Here is a 15,525-nt window from a genome sequence, read left to right as displayed (position 1 = left end):
CAATGTTGTGTTCTTGGGCAAGACACTTTACTCTCGCAGTGCCTCTATAAAATAGGTACCGGCGAATTTAATGCTGGGTTAACCAGCATCCCATCCGGGAGGGAGTGGTTATACTCCTGGGCGTTCATGCTACAGAAACCGGGGATAAGTGCCGTCCTGATGGGCCACTTGACTCGTATACAGACTTTCCTAAAATTATACGTGAAGCGTGAATTTTGTAACAATTCGTTCGTGAAACGGAATAACAACCCATCCTTTGCTACCCTATATATTCATGAGTATTGGCACCTCTCTCTATAAGAGGGACACCGTCGGGACTGGCACCTTCTTAGAGAAATGTCTGGCTTATAGAGGGTCGAGGTAACTTGACAGTAGGAAATTCCGAGCTATTGAAGCTGAATCTAAGCGCAATGATGAAAATAGACTCTGTGTATAAATGGGTGCTAACGACTTTAATGCTGGGGATAACCCTGGGATGGATTAGCATCCCATCCAGGGGGAGTAGAAATACTCCTAGTAGCTTTATGCTACAGAAACCGGGATAAGCTCCGGTCTTATGAGCCACTTGGCTCGTATGCAGACTTTACCAATAAGCCATTGGTTAAAAAACCATTGTATCAAAATCCAGGACAAGGGAGAAAGACAGAAGGAAAGCCAGAAGATGGAATACTATTGCTTTGGAAATTCGAAAGAGTAGAGCTTGTGTTATTTTTATTTCACCCGGAGGGACTCCAGTTGATGGTGAACATAAGCCGGAGATGTACGACACATGAACATCAACAAGAACATGTCTCATTTTGATACTCTTAAAACTTGTCACCTAAACGCTGGTTTTTGCTAGCGACGGAGTCGGAGTAGTATTCGGGATCGTAAGAGAGCTTATGACCTGGTGAAAATTGAAAATCCGAGTAGCAAGCGGAGTCATAAGCTCGATGGAATCAGAGTTGGAAGAATCAGAACGTTTCCATTTCTTCCGATTCCGTTTACGACTCCGTCGCTTACGATGCAGTGAAAACTAGGTTGTGGGAGTCGAAAAAAGCAACCAATCACGAGGCCCGGAATTGATCATTGTGATTGGTTTATTCTTCAGCTTCTGGTTCCGACCCCGACAATGTAGTTTACACAAGATCGTAAGCGGCAGAATCATAAGCAGAATTGGTGTTCTGCTTTCGACTCCGTCAGTTTGATTTTCACTAGATTGTATCGCTCTACGCTTCTGATTACACCTCCGACTACGACTCCGTTGCTTGTGTAAACCAGCTTTAAATTTCATTTGTCACCTGCAGTGTCAGGTTATAAAGCATGTCCAGGGGCGAATCCAGGGGTGTCCTGAGGTTAACCTGACACTCCCTTTGTACTGAAAATTTATATACACCTATGGAGGAGACGAAACCCTCTGTTGGCTACTTCTCATAATGAAACACCCTTTCTTGCGACCCTGGATCCACCCCTATTGGGTTAATTACAAATAAGCTAAAATGCCATGTGACCAGACAGGTAAATTGCTCATGGCTCTGCTACTAATTACTGTTAGTTATTTGTTATATTTTTTATGATATGTAAATCATGTTTTATTCATATTAAATCAGTTCCAGTAAGAAATGAGACTTAGTGAGTCTTACGTGGGATTCGAATCTTTTAGCCGGCTTGCCCATAAGAAAATTAGATACCACCCCCCTGCTTTTCAAAAAGATATTGCATGTTACCCCCTCCTTTAAGGTATGACATTATATGGTGGTAGAAATACTCCTATTAGCTTTATGGTGGAGTATTTCTGGTTTTACAGCTCCTCCCTCCTGATAATTGTTGCACAGTCTCTAAATATAGTTGACGGGGCCCTATGATAAGCAGGAGACAGAGACTTGAATAAAGTTCAGCTGTGAGTTATTGTGGACTCAAGATAAGTTCAACATTGTGTCATTTTTGATGTTTTTATTTGGTAATCATACTGTCAAGTCTATTGCAGCTTTCAGTTATAAGCTCAGACCCTTCGTTTTAGTGCTAAAATTAAAGCATAATTTCAAAATAATTTCAAAATTTAGAGAGAAGTATCGTAAAAGCAGCGTGTGTGAACTCTTTGCACCTTCTGGCAAAAAATCATTGATAACCACAGAGCCTGAAGGCGGCTCGAAACAGTTTCCAAGCATTCAGATTTTGATGGGTCGTTATGAGATTTTGATAAGCATGATAAGACGCAAGTTATGGCAAAGTTTTAAAAACATTCTGCACATAGGGTTTAGAGCCACCTTAAATTTTGAAAACTTTAAGGTGGCTCTGAACCCTATATACAGATTTGTTTGAAAAACTTTGCCAAACGTTACGTCTTATCATTCTTATTAAAATGTGATAATACAAAAAATTTTATCGTGCCGTTTTTGAATTATAAGCCCCTAAAGCTGTAATTGAGGGTGTTGTTTAGCACGTCATACTGTTGCTATGGTAACCTTTTTGTGTCACGAGAATGATAAGAACATGTTCACAAATGATTGGGCAGTTTTTTGATACCATGACTGTAGCATCAAGTGATAAAGAGTAGTTATAATGACCCATCAAAATCTAATTGCTGGAGACTGTTTTGAACCATCTTAACTTACTTTTGCGTTGAAGGCTATTCTGTAACTATCGTCTACCTATGATTGCTAACATCGAGGAGGTTTAAAGTGCATATGAAGCAAAATATCTTTTCGGCGTAGATGTAATTTAAAATTTTGCCTCCACCTCACAACGAATGAACACGCAGTTAATAGACAGATAAGTTTATTTGGGGAGGGCCTGGCAAGAACCAACCCAAACTACGTTATAGCAACTACATGAATACGAATTTACATAACTCATTCAATAACTGTTCGTTGACGGGTATAAACTCCTATCGCCGACCACTTGTTCAATTCGTCCTTGTGGATTCTTGTAAAAAGCCCATCTTTAAAGTAGATGTGAATACAATATGTATTTTGACGAGCATATTACATGTACACGTAGGACTTGCACGAACATAACGGAAGCTAAACGAGCTTCACATCTGACTGCCATTATGGCTAGAGTGTCCACTACTTTGGACCAAAATCTTCAGCGTACACAAATATAACGTGTTTAAACTTACAGATCGTGATATACAAACACATCATGCAAGTTAGGCTGGGGTGTCCACTACTTTGGACGAAAATCCCCATGTACAAACATGTCATTCACGTTAGGCTGGGGTGTCCACTACTTTGGACCAAAAATCCAAAATATAAATATGTCATACCATTTAAATAAACTAGAAAAAATACAAGTAAAGAACGCTAATACAAAAGAAGATAATAATAACGGAGCTGAGCAACCGCTCACAATAGAAGTGCGATTAGAAGGGAGGCCAGAAAAATCCTCTTCGTATCAATCCCCTCGGGGAAAAAAGCAGGAAATCTGGGTAGGAACCATTTTTCATGCTCCGGCGATTGGTAGCCTTTCCTACGGAGGCTTTACAAAGGTAGGACTGTCCATAGTGCGGTAAAAATACCTGAAAAACTAAAATGAAAAAATTGAACGGAGTTCTGAACAGGGTTGATTCAGAGGCCTAGATGACCATCACGTGCTACACTTCCCGTTACATATCCCCTTTCTTTCTATCCATGATGCACCGGCCTGGAGCCCAGGCCGCGTTGTGTCCCGTGCCGGAAAAATACTTATTACTGCCTTCTTCCCAAGCTCATTCGTCAGAAATAACACTATATTGTGTTTGAAATAGGCAATTCCAAAGTTTGAGAGGGCTGCGATGAAAATGTTATGTATGAATTATTCGTGCAACTCCGATTGTTTGGTACACCAGCCGACAATATCGTGCTCCTTATCGCTCTCTTTTCTTAATACATAATGGCTTGAACTCTATCAAACAAACTGACGTCACACGCTCACGGGAGGATACGCTCGATTCGATAGCCGTAGAATTTGTGATGGTAACATAGCACAACTTTCAGCAAGCTTGTAAAATCGGCTACTTATATCCTAAGCTTCTTAAACTTTAGAACTGCGTATTTCATTAAGTATATTTTTAGATTCTGCTGACAAAAGTTTCGCGTCCTAGGGACTTCAAGCATTTTGGTTAATGCATGTAGAGTGTTAGTTTATTGTTCATGAAAGTTAATTAGGGTTTTAATGGATTCTGGCATGCCTAATATCAATACGACTAGCCCGAAAATTACTACAAAAGAACCAAAGCAAACTTGATGTAACTTAAGACGATCATACTTGAGCTTTAAATGCAAGACAATTGGGAAAATAAAACAGAATGGAGAATAGAATATACTACCCAGAAATGAGACAATTGCTAAGAAACTCGGCACCAAGATGGCCACGAGGACTGACGAAACAACCACTGCGACGCGAACCACTGCGTCCGTTACAAAGTCAGGTATTTTATCATTTTGAATGCGTGCGGTAGCTGACGTGTGTACAGTTTGCATCACTGGATAAATAATGAGGACATACGACAGCACACAATTCAAAGCGAAGAAAGAACCAACAGTTATGTGAGCAGGTCCTAAGGGGAGACTATTTAATATGACTGTATCAGTGTTGGCGCCAAAGGAAAGGAAAGCAAACACAGCGAAAGATAACTTCATCAACGTGCACACCACAAAGGCTAACGTTAAAGCTTTATCGAACTTTGTTTTGTCGGTCATACTTCCCTCTACTGATGGAATAATCAGCTGACCGGAGTAGCTAAACAGTATAATTGATAAAGATGTAACAACACCCTCTGTGTCCCAAAACAGGATGGTGCTCAGGTTCCACTCGTCCGTGGTCTGTGCTCCGTGCCATACCACATACACCACAACTGCAATTAAAGCGACCACGCTGACAGCACTCAACCATGCAATCTGCGACAGAGACTTCAGGAACATTGTCGGTATGATCAAGCCTCCAGCTATTCCTATCCACATAAACTCTGTGATGGGCGCAGACGGGAAGTCATGACGCATGACAGATCCGAAAAGGACAAGGTAAGAAACAGACACCAAATATAGATCTAGCTGAATAAGTCCAGACACTATATATAAACCACCATATTTAGGCAAAAGCACGTCGCCTAGATCTTTATATATCCTGACCTCACGCGATGTTTGTTTCCTTGCTCATCTTCGTCATAGAGGCACTCAGTTACTATTGTTCCCATATACCACATGATAATTGGGGTGATTATAAAAGCTATAATGGCCGCTACTCCTCCTTCTTTGAGCGCGTAGGGTACAGCAAGGAACCCGATGCCTTCGATATAGTTCACAAGATTTACTGCAGCTTTCCACACTAAGGAACCACCAGAGGAGGGGTCTTGAGAAAGCTTTTCGTTTGAGGGAACAACACGATCATCATCGGAGGAGCTCTCGGCGTCTGAAGACTGTAGCAGCGTCAAGATTTCAGCTTCCTCAAGCCCGTCAAACTGCTCACATTCTAAAGGAATATAAGCTGCGGCTATTCCTAAGGAGCTGGATTTTGAAGAAGCCATGAGGCATTCCCACGGAGGCGAATTTTCAACAGTAACGTCAAACACCTGTGTTTTTCAAAATATCTTTGTCAGATTTCATTGTGTCAAAAGTCAATCCTTAAAAAGAAGCAAAGTGAGCTTTACATCCCAGCTTTTTATGCTAAAACCCATACCAATAGGCCATGCATTTCCGAGTACCTTCTGTTTTTTTTTTCAAAACGAGTCTTCAAGCAAAACCTTTGATGTGAAAATGAGTTTGATTTGCATGAAATTGAATCTGTAGGCGAAACGGATTTTTATATGAATGGTTTCGCTCGAAGGCCCGTTCAGTTCCATACAGAGACACAAGGTAACTCGGAAATGGCCTATTAACGCTTGGTTTACAAGCAAAAAGCTCACCGTTGCCAGAGTAACTAATCGATAAAATTCGGTATCCCAAGTTTATCAATCGATAAATTGTTCCAATGGGTTAAAATGATTCGAAAGGGATAGCGCTCTCATTTGGCCTATTTATTTGCCTTGTATTTGATCGGCTCCATGGATTTACGGAAATTCTTTTGATGCGATTGACTGAGCTTATCGGTAGCATTCGATAACAACAACAATGAAAAGAGGTTTTATTAACAATTATTCCACAAGCGCGCGTTGGATATCTAACAAATAAAGAAACCCAAGCCGTGTATTACATTGTGATAAAACACGACGGGCATTTGAGAACACGAGGGAAGTGTAGAAAACACGAGCCGCAGGCAAGTGTTTTCCACTTTTCTTGAGTGTTTTCAAATATTCGTCTATTTCAGGCCGCATTTATATGGTCTCAGGTACCCGAGGCAACCCTCTCTCTGAGTTACTCTGCCGAGGCAACTTTTAGCTTATTTCTTTCCAAAATCAACCAACCGTTTACATTTGGATTACGAACCCGTCTCGGGGGGCGAGACAACTCGAGTGGGCGAGTTGTCTCGTCTCGGCAGGTCGGCTGGGTAACACGGCAAGCGGGACAACTTTTCTTCATATAAACACTTTGACTTGCCTAACCGGGACAACTCTCGGCGTGGCGAGTCTCACGGCGCAATGCCTAGATTTGGGATTTAAAGCGGAAATTCGTATCAAAGAAGTGAAAATTAATTCGGCAAAACCCATTGTGATCGAATGACCGAAGGAAACTCAGTCAAAGAAAGAGGGTGTGACGATAAGTTTTTCCTGCAAGCACTGAAAATTTCGGACTGAACGGACACTTGAACTGACAACTGGGGGAATCTAACTCTTGGGAGCAATGCTTGCCTGCGGGAGCGGAAATTCGTCACGATTTCGAGGATCTACTGCAATGGTCTTCACTACGGACGTCAAGGAAGAGACATAACTTGGTCCAACAGTAATTTATTCTGCACTCGACAACAATGATCTTCGTAATTGACGTTATAAGCGTAATCTTAATCGTAATCCATGTAATCGAAGTACTCCATTACTGAAAAATAGTTCAGCTGGCTAACTTCCGAGGAAACTAAGAAAACTTCATTACTGAAATATAGTTCAGCTGGCTAGCTTCCGAGGAAACAGAAGGTAGATTTTAATAATGAAAAGGAACTCAAATGACCTGATAATGAACTATTTGTTTTCTAAATAAAATGTTCAGGTGTACAAAGAATCGGCAATGTACAAAGTAGAATAGACTACGAGTAGTCCCTCTTTCGCTCAGTCCGTCTTGCGTGACGCGAAAGAAAACCGCGAGAAAAAAATGGCCGCGCGAAATCCAGGGGGCGAGAAGCACGCGAAAGGAGGGACTACCGCCTAAGCCCAAGAGTTTGAATTATGCGTTGCTCTCACAACGCAAAAATATGATTGGCTTATGTTAGGAGCGTTGACAACGTGTTGTCAACATTCGGGATACCTGTGACGTCTTGCAGGAATGTTTTGGAACAGGAGCAAATCGAAGCGGTACCAGAGCAAATCGAAGCGTTGGAATCGCGCTTCGCAAGCCGTGATGTTCTTGCGAATCTGCCAACAGGCGCTTTGGAAAGATTTAAATTTATCCAGTATTTTGTTTGGCAAAGCTTTCTGCCTCCACCCCGACTGCGAGCGTGTTAGTGAATTCGCCGCTCAACAGTATCGTCTAAGTCAGCGAATATAAATTCACTGAGCTTGGCCTTTCTGCCGTCCATTTGAAAGATTGAACCGGACTCTCACTTGACACCGGACATTTACCTGAAATTTTCCGCTGCTATCGGCAAACATTTCACCGCAGTTGGATAATCTCCTATGTATAATGTATAATGTATAATGTAAATTCTCGGTTGAAACTCTGTTGAAATTTTCTCAATAACTTTTAGACGCAGCGAAAATCGTTACAAGAGGCCCCATTCGCCGTCTTCTTTTTAAAACTTCTTTGACAGTTTCGCTGAACGAACACTGAACGAAGATATACTTCTCACGGCATATGTTTTTGCCTGGCTACTTGAAGAGTAGAGTAGAGCAATTTTATTCAGATCTCCCGGGGCTATTGATAACAGGCGATAATAAGAGGACGTCAAGATGAGAAATCCTACACCGAAAAATCACTCGGCCGTGAAAGGGCAAACTCTTGGGCTTAGGCGGTAGTCCCTCCTTTCGCGCGCTCCTAGCCCCTAGGATTTCGCGCGGCCATTTTTTTCTCGCGAATTTCTTTCGCGTCACGCACGACGGACTAGGCGAAAGAGGGACTACTCGTAGTCTAAAAGTAGAACAATAACTTAAGATTTCTAGTTGTTAACTAAAAAGAGGCTACTGTTGGGTTTTTTCTATACATAGTTTTCCAAATAATAAAGAAATGCCTGAGCAACGGCGAATTTTCTCATAACAAGGGATATCTGCACATTTGATCACTCAGTAAGGGTTATGAATAATCATGCAGGGTCAACTTTGACTCGGCCTACAGGGACTACGTTTTCACATATAAATGCTCGATAAAGTTGCCTCGGGGGTAGGGTTGTCTCGGGTAACTGAGACCATATAACTGGGGCCTCAGTAAATATTCACCATTTTGCATGCATTGCCCCATTATCTTGAATGAACTGAAAATAGCTGCTTACAAATTGGGTTAACAGATTTCGACCAAATTTTGGCTCCTTTAATATTCAATAAGAGAACATTCTAGCAAAATGCTCTAAGCGATATGCGTGGAAGACTAAAACAACGACTCCAATTCCAAGACATTTTAGCTTAAGAAACTCAGCTTACTGCCTGACTTTCTGATTAGGTATTTTTTCCGTACCAAAACACAGGCACTTCAGTATCACTTCAAAAGACAGGCATCACCGATTACATTTTTTAAATCAAGAAAGGGAGTACTGGTATTTCACTCAAGAACATCTCGAGGGGCTCTAACTGAAAAAGGTCTACCGAACAGAAAATCTAACGAGAAGATCCATCGTGGAAGACCGAAAAAGGCCTTGTGATGTAAGTACCAGCCCTTGAGATTGACAAGTGTGAGAATTTCGATTCCCAGTGTTAAAAACTAGCTAGAGAAGTCAGAGAAACTCTCCTCGGAATAAGTGAGTGTCCTCAACCTGAAGCAGAACTCTTGCGAAATTCCTTATCTTCAAAATATCGATTGTGAACCAGGTAAAAACTGCAGAGATATTCACATTCTATGGGTTATACTTACCTCCTTTCGTCTGAAGACTGCAGCAACCCTCACCTCAATATTCCGCGAGTTTCCCACGTAATTAGGTATGTGTGTGTTTACCACTACAATGTTCAAAAAATTTCCATTTCCTTTTCTTTTTAATATTATGTATCTTGGGGTTAAAGATTAAAGTAGTCAATTGTGTTTTGATGTTTCCCGGCTAGGGAAGAAAACAAAGCTAACTGTTTCCCAAAGGACCAGTGATTGAGGGTTTTGTTATATACATAGCTGCAGTTTAGTGTAAAAAGGAGAAATCGAAGTACTCTCTGGTTAGTTAGCCTGCGTCGCAGACAGTCTAGGCTAGGCCGCTTAAAGGGTTGGAGTTAAAGATCAAAAAAGGGAGTGCTGGTATTACACAGCAGATTAACCGCTTGGGTTTAAGATTAAAGTAGTCAATTGTGTTTTGATGTTTCCCGGCGAAGCGAACCGGAAACAGAGACTCAACTAGGGAAGAAAACAAAGCTAACTGTTTCCCAAAGGACCAGCGATTGAGGGTTTTGTTATATACCTGCAGTTTAGTGTACAAAGGAGAAATCGAAGTACTCTCTGGTTAGTTAGCCTGCGTCGCAGACAGTCTAAGCTAAGCCGCTTAAAGGGTTGGAGTCAAAGATCAAAAAATGGAGTGCTGGTATTACACAGCAGATTAACCGCTTGGGGTTAAAGATTAAAGTAGTCAATTATGTTTTGCTGTTTCCCTGCGAGGCGAACCGGAAACAGAGAGACTCGACTAGGGAAGAAAACAAAGCTAACTGTTTCCCAAAGGACCAGTGATTGAGGGTTTTGCTATATAGCTGCAGTTTAGTGTAAAAAGGAGAAATCGAAGTACTCTCTGGTTAGTTAGCAAGCGTCGCAGACGGTCTAAGCTAAACCGCCGGTATAGTCCCAGGAGTACCCAACGGCACTTTAACTGGAAATTTAAGCACTGATTCTGTGCTCCCTCGTCAATTACCATAAATAATTAACTTTCCTGGCAAAAAAATATTCGCTCTTCACTGCTAGCAAGATCGACTTTATTTCATAAAACTCCCAGCCAGATATATTGAAAATTTTGAATACCGAGCTAGAAAAATGACATTTAGCCGAGTAGCCAGCCAGCAGTAAAGAGTAACATTTGAAATGCCAGCAAGGCAATTAAAGGCGAAAAAACTGTTCTGGCCAGCGTATTGACCTGGATTAAAAACAACGCATTGTTTAGGACCGCTATTCAACAGCCTATTGTCTGTTGACTACTATAATTTAGAGATGAATTAGCAATATGTGGTCTACACTTTGATTATGTTATCACTTAAAAACAATACAACTTACCTTTTATGTCTTAAAGGAGCACAGTCACAGTTTGCGCATATTGAAAAGTTTAGCCTCAATTTTTCAAATTCGTCGTTTGTAATCCGTGTCAATCTTCTCCATCCTTAGCCATCCTTGTTCCTTTATGGTTTATTATTATATCTTTGGTGTTTTTCTATTTTATTAAACTGTTATTTTCAGATTTCTTACCATTTAAAGGTAATTTTGTATGTGGCCAACATAACTCAAAATACCGTGACTGAGCTCCTTTAAGCAGATCGGACAAGGTGTTTCCAGGGCGAATGGGATTGCCCTGGTGTCTCCCAGCACGTTGTTTTCCGATACTTCAGATGCCTTCCAGGTTCAGCATACGTGTGACAGTTTGGATCCCTCTAGACATTCAGATCAAAATGGTTTTCACCCAAGAAATGCTTGTTGCAAAATTACTTCTTTACTAGTAGTAATCGTACATTAAAGAGTGCGTTCGAGTTTTCGTAAGTTTGGTATGTTAAAAAAAACAGAAATTCTAGGGACAACATTTTGTGCCTGAGTTGTTAGATAGGCGTGAAATTGGCCTCCCTTCAGCAGGAGTGCAAATAAATGAAATGATCGCAAAGAACGTGCATACGAGAGGGTTTGTTCACGTTTATACATGTAGTATGTAATGTTAGTTACGACCGGTCAGTAAACTAAATGGACTGCAGTCGGTAGGCTGCATTTAGTCCGCAGTCCCCATTTTATACCCAGTCCGTAGTCCGTAGTCCGTAGTCCGCAGTCCGCAGTCCGCAGTCCCCAGTGCATATTTTATACTGACCGTGTAAATCGACACCAATCGCGCTTGTTCTGTCGGTATGCGATACGACGTGCTTTTATTATCAAAACTAGGACAATTATTTTGTTTACGAACACGACTTTAAATCGCCTCGGCTTTGGGGTAACAGCTACAGGGCATTTTCACTTCCGAAGCACTGAAACGGAGGACATGTTGGTGTACCAGAGTTGAACTCTTTTCCCATGTAAACACTTTCGTCGCGCGTTGGGTTTATGTTACACATTTTGTGCACAGAAATCTAGGCGAGAGAAGTGAAACTACATGTTTCCTTCTTTGCTTTATTCAGCAGAAAGCAGCGTTGGTTTTCGACGAAGAGAAGAAGGTACACAACACACAGCCAAACTACAGCTTTCTGTTCGTACGAAAAGTCGTACACATTTCGTGAAGACATGTCTGCAAGGTTTTCAAATGCCATTAACACTGACTTCGAACTTAAAAATAACCCACTTCAGTATTCGCTTGTCTACAATAAGCTGCCTCGACGCTCGAAAGTGCACAATATTGCGCAACACTCGAAAGAAAGCACATGGATGAACAAAGAGATGACGTCATTCGCCCTTGAAGAAATTTTTTGGGAGGGCCAAATTGGTGTCCCCCGATAGATAGATACATACACAGGTCTCGAATTTTTATGCATTACGCGATTAGAATTGCGTTCCGTCGAACGCAACAATGCTGTAAGGGAAATAAACAAAAAAAATAATAATAATATTGAAGTCCTTTACTAATACATGTCGGCCTTACTTCTACATTGCTAGCCCAATAATGATTGTAATTTCAACAACAACAACAACAACAACACACTTTATATGTTTACCCCGATTTAGTAGTTTACAATTATTTCTAATGACTTTTTTTGAAAAGTGAAGGGTTATGCCAGCTCCCTGAAACAACTATAGGGAGCTGGTTTAGTATTGATCAGTAACACCATGTTCACCTCAAAAGTATTGAAAAACGTCTCTTTCTTTTCCTTTCGACAACTGTCTTCTCTGAGCTTCTCACTCTGCAATTGCGAGATAAAGGAGTGTAAACCACATTAGAATCTTTATCATAGAATGAATAAAAATTTTTTCTGTACAATAGCTGTCTAACTTCTCGCGCGCTGATTGGCTCATTTTTATCATCAATGAGAGTACAGACGGATAAAATTTTAATTCATGCAAGCTTTCAAGTTCAACTTTCCGCTGTCAAACTGTCAACTTTTTAACCAATGAGATATTATGGACTTTTAAGTAGCCAATCAAAAAGCGAGAAAAACTATTGACAATGCTCGCGTCATTTTGAATAAAATTCACTTATCTTTGTTTACGGCAAGTGTACGGTGTCTTTTCCCCTCATTTATTCCCGACATTTGACCATTTTGGGGTCTCGTTATTGTAAAAAAGAAATTGACGTCAGTTTTTTATGCGTCTGTCCTCTTATTGATGATAAATTGCGTCATAACCTTGTCAAAGTTTACTGCGGAACCACTCGCCTGCGGTTCGTGGTTCCACAGCCACTTTGACAATGTTATGACGCAATTTATCATCAATAAGAGGACAGACGCATAAAAAACTGACGTCAATTTGTTAACTTGATAATACATACTTTGAGTGTTAGTGATCCACCCCAGTCCATGTCGCTGATCCATGCCCCACCCAAGACTGCAAAGCGCTGTCATCACAACTTTCACAAAATTAATTTAACTCGAAAGTTTAACAACCAAAGACAATCGCATTCCTAGAGGTAGTTTACCGTAAAAATTTCACAAAGACCCATTGTGGGGATGTTAAAGACCGTTCACCGTGAAAGTATGGTTATTAACAGCATCATTACGCCTAGAGACTCGTTAACAAAATGTATCAATCAGATCAATGTGATGTCGTAAATATACACTGGACGATCAGCATAAAAGATTCACAAACTTAATCTCGTGGTTTCATCAACAAATTAGTTCACATCGTCTTGGGTACCAGTCCATGATATCGGGTAACGTTTGCAGCATCTTCAGCTGTGCTTCTTATAGTTCACGCAATTAATTTTACACCTGAAAAATAATACGTCTATAGAAAATGTAACATACTGCACAATCTCTCTTATACCGGCGTCCTCCTCCCGCTCCACACACACACATGCATCCAAATATGCATACAGCCACGGACACATAGTAATATAAAAAAGTAGTGATACTATTGGAGCCCCTCAATGTAAGATCTAGATCAAGAACTATGTTCACAGAAGTAACTCATTCATGAGAGTATTCAATGAAACGTCTCAGATTTTAACTGGTGTTACCCTACTTAAAATTACATTCCCTGTGGCAAGTCAAATGAAGCAAGGATTTAACTATTTAAGAAAGCAATGATTGTGGAATACTTTTTTACCTCCCGTTTCGCCATCAAACTATAACCCAGAAGCGTGAATTCAGTGAATGGTGTGAAGTGTTGCCACGCCCCTCTCCTAGTTTTTCGTGCGCCATGTTTAGCACTTTGCCTTAGCTACATAAACTGAACCGCGTGATAATTGATCTACGATATAATCACTGTCTAAACCATCATAAAAAGAAGGACAAAGAGGCGAAATGTCTCCATTTCTGGTAACAACGCAGGCATGCAAAATAGCTTGTTCTCTGACAGAAACCGAATGTGCGAAAAAAACGCGCGCTAACAAATGGAAACGCATACGAAATCAAATTACACATTTTTGGTCTGTCGCTATCGACACCGAAAGAACTAAATCTGGAATGACATGATTGCCTTCTGGTCTTTTCTGACCTTTGACGTGGCATGCCTTTGTATTCCCTTCTAAATCCCAAAGTTCAGTACAGTTAGCATCCAGGCCGCGTCATTCCGTCATTCCGTCCGAGAGATTTTATCCAAATGGCTTACGACAAGCCTTTTAACCACCACTCTTGGTTATGGCTGCTCTTGAACCATATTATTTTGAGCCAAACATGCTCCAAACTCCGAAATGAAAGCATTGAAGATAGTGAAGTGGATAATCGCTTGGAAAAAATAGATTTTGCTGACCTTGTGAAGGACGCCAAGTCAGTCGCAGGTTTGTCTCCTACCCGCCAATTTCGATTCGGACTGAATGACGTCGCATAAACACGGTCTAGCTGCCAAGACAGTTTCAAAATGGCGGCCTTCAAAGTCGCTTCTTTCGAGACGAATTTCGTCAGGATAGCGGGCACTTCAGAGGCTTAAACTTCGGTGAGTGGAAAAGCTGAGTGTTTACCTGCTATAGGCGAAGACAAAAAAGTAGGCTTTTGGAGTGACCTTCTCCTTTAAGGTGGCTCTGAACCCTATGTACAGAATTTTTTTAAAACTTTGCCAAAACTCTCGTCTTATCGTGCTTATCAAAATTTGATAACGACCCATCAAAATCTGAGTGCTGGAAACTGTTTCGAGCCGCCTTTAGGCTCTCTCAGGTTATCAATGATTTTTTGCTAGAAGGTGCAAAGAGTTCACACACTCTGCATTTACGATAATTCTCTCTAAATTTTGAAATTATTTTGAAATTATGCTGAAATTTTCGCACCAACCGGTAGGGTCTGAGCTTATAACTGAAAGCTCTTCTAGATTTGAAATCAGCCCGCAAACCATCCCAAGGGTGCACTCTGCACTAAAAAACGGCTTTTCTTGGAAGCCGTGTCTAAAAATTACTTATATAACTAGGTCATCAGTTAATAATTAGTAGAAATATTTCACATAATTAATGGGCATAATGCAACGTAGGTACAGTGGAACAGTGACTCAGTGGAACAGAGACAAAGTGGAACAAAGGCACAGTGGAACAGAGGCACAGTAGAACAGTGGCACAGTGGAACAGAGACACAGTGGAACAGAGACACAGTGGAACAGAGGTACAGTGGAACAGTGGCACGATGGAGCAGCGAAACAGTCGCACAGTGGAACAGTGGAACAGTGACTCAGTGGTACAGTGGAAAAGAGGCACAGTGGAACAGCAGCACAGTGAAACAGGCATAGTGGAACAGACGCACAGTGGAACAAAAACAGTGGAACATTGGCACAGTGGAACAGAGGCACAGTGGAACAGAGACACAGTGGAACAGAAGTACAGTGGAAAAGCGGCACAGTGGAACAGAGGCAGAGAGGGACAGAGGCACAGTGGAACAGTGGAAAATGGCACAGTGGACCAGAGGCACAGTGGACCAGAGACACAGTGGAACCTTGGCACAGTGGAACAGAGACACAGTGGAACAGAGACACAGTGGAACAGAAGTACAGTAGAACAGCGGCACAGTGGAACAGAGGCACAGTGGAACAATGGCACAGTGGAACA

At 41.3% G+C, this 15,525-nt stretch overlaps 1 pseudogene; it reads right to left on the bottom strand.

Moving 5' to 3' along the window:
* Positions 1–2,659: 2,659 nt before the first annotated feature.
* LOC149110406 (vesicular inhibitory amino acid transporter-like) lies at positions 2,660–5,639 on the bottom strand (annotated as a pseudogene).
* Positions 5,640–15,525: the final 9,886 nt, after the last annotated feature.

Source organism: Orbicella faveolata, unplaced genomic scaffold (assembly GCF_042242905.1).
Source record: "Orbicella faveolata isolate gen_17 unplaced genomic scaffold, um_ofav_v1 contig_24, whole genome shotgun sequence".
NCBI lineage: Eukaryota > Metazoa > Cnidaria > Anthozoa > Scleractinia > Merulinidae > Orbicella > Orbicella faveolata.
This window is presented reverse-complemented; position numbering and strand designations above follow the sequence as displayed.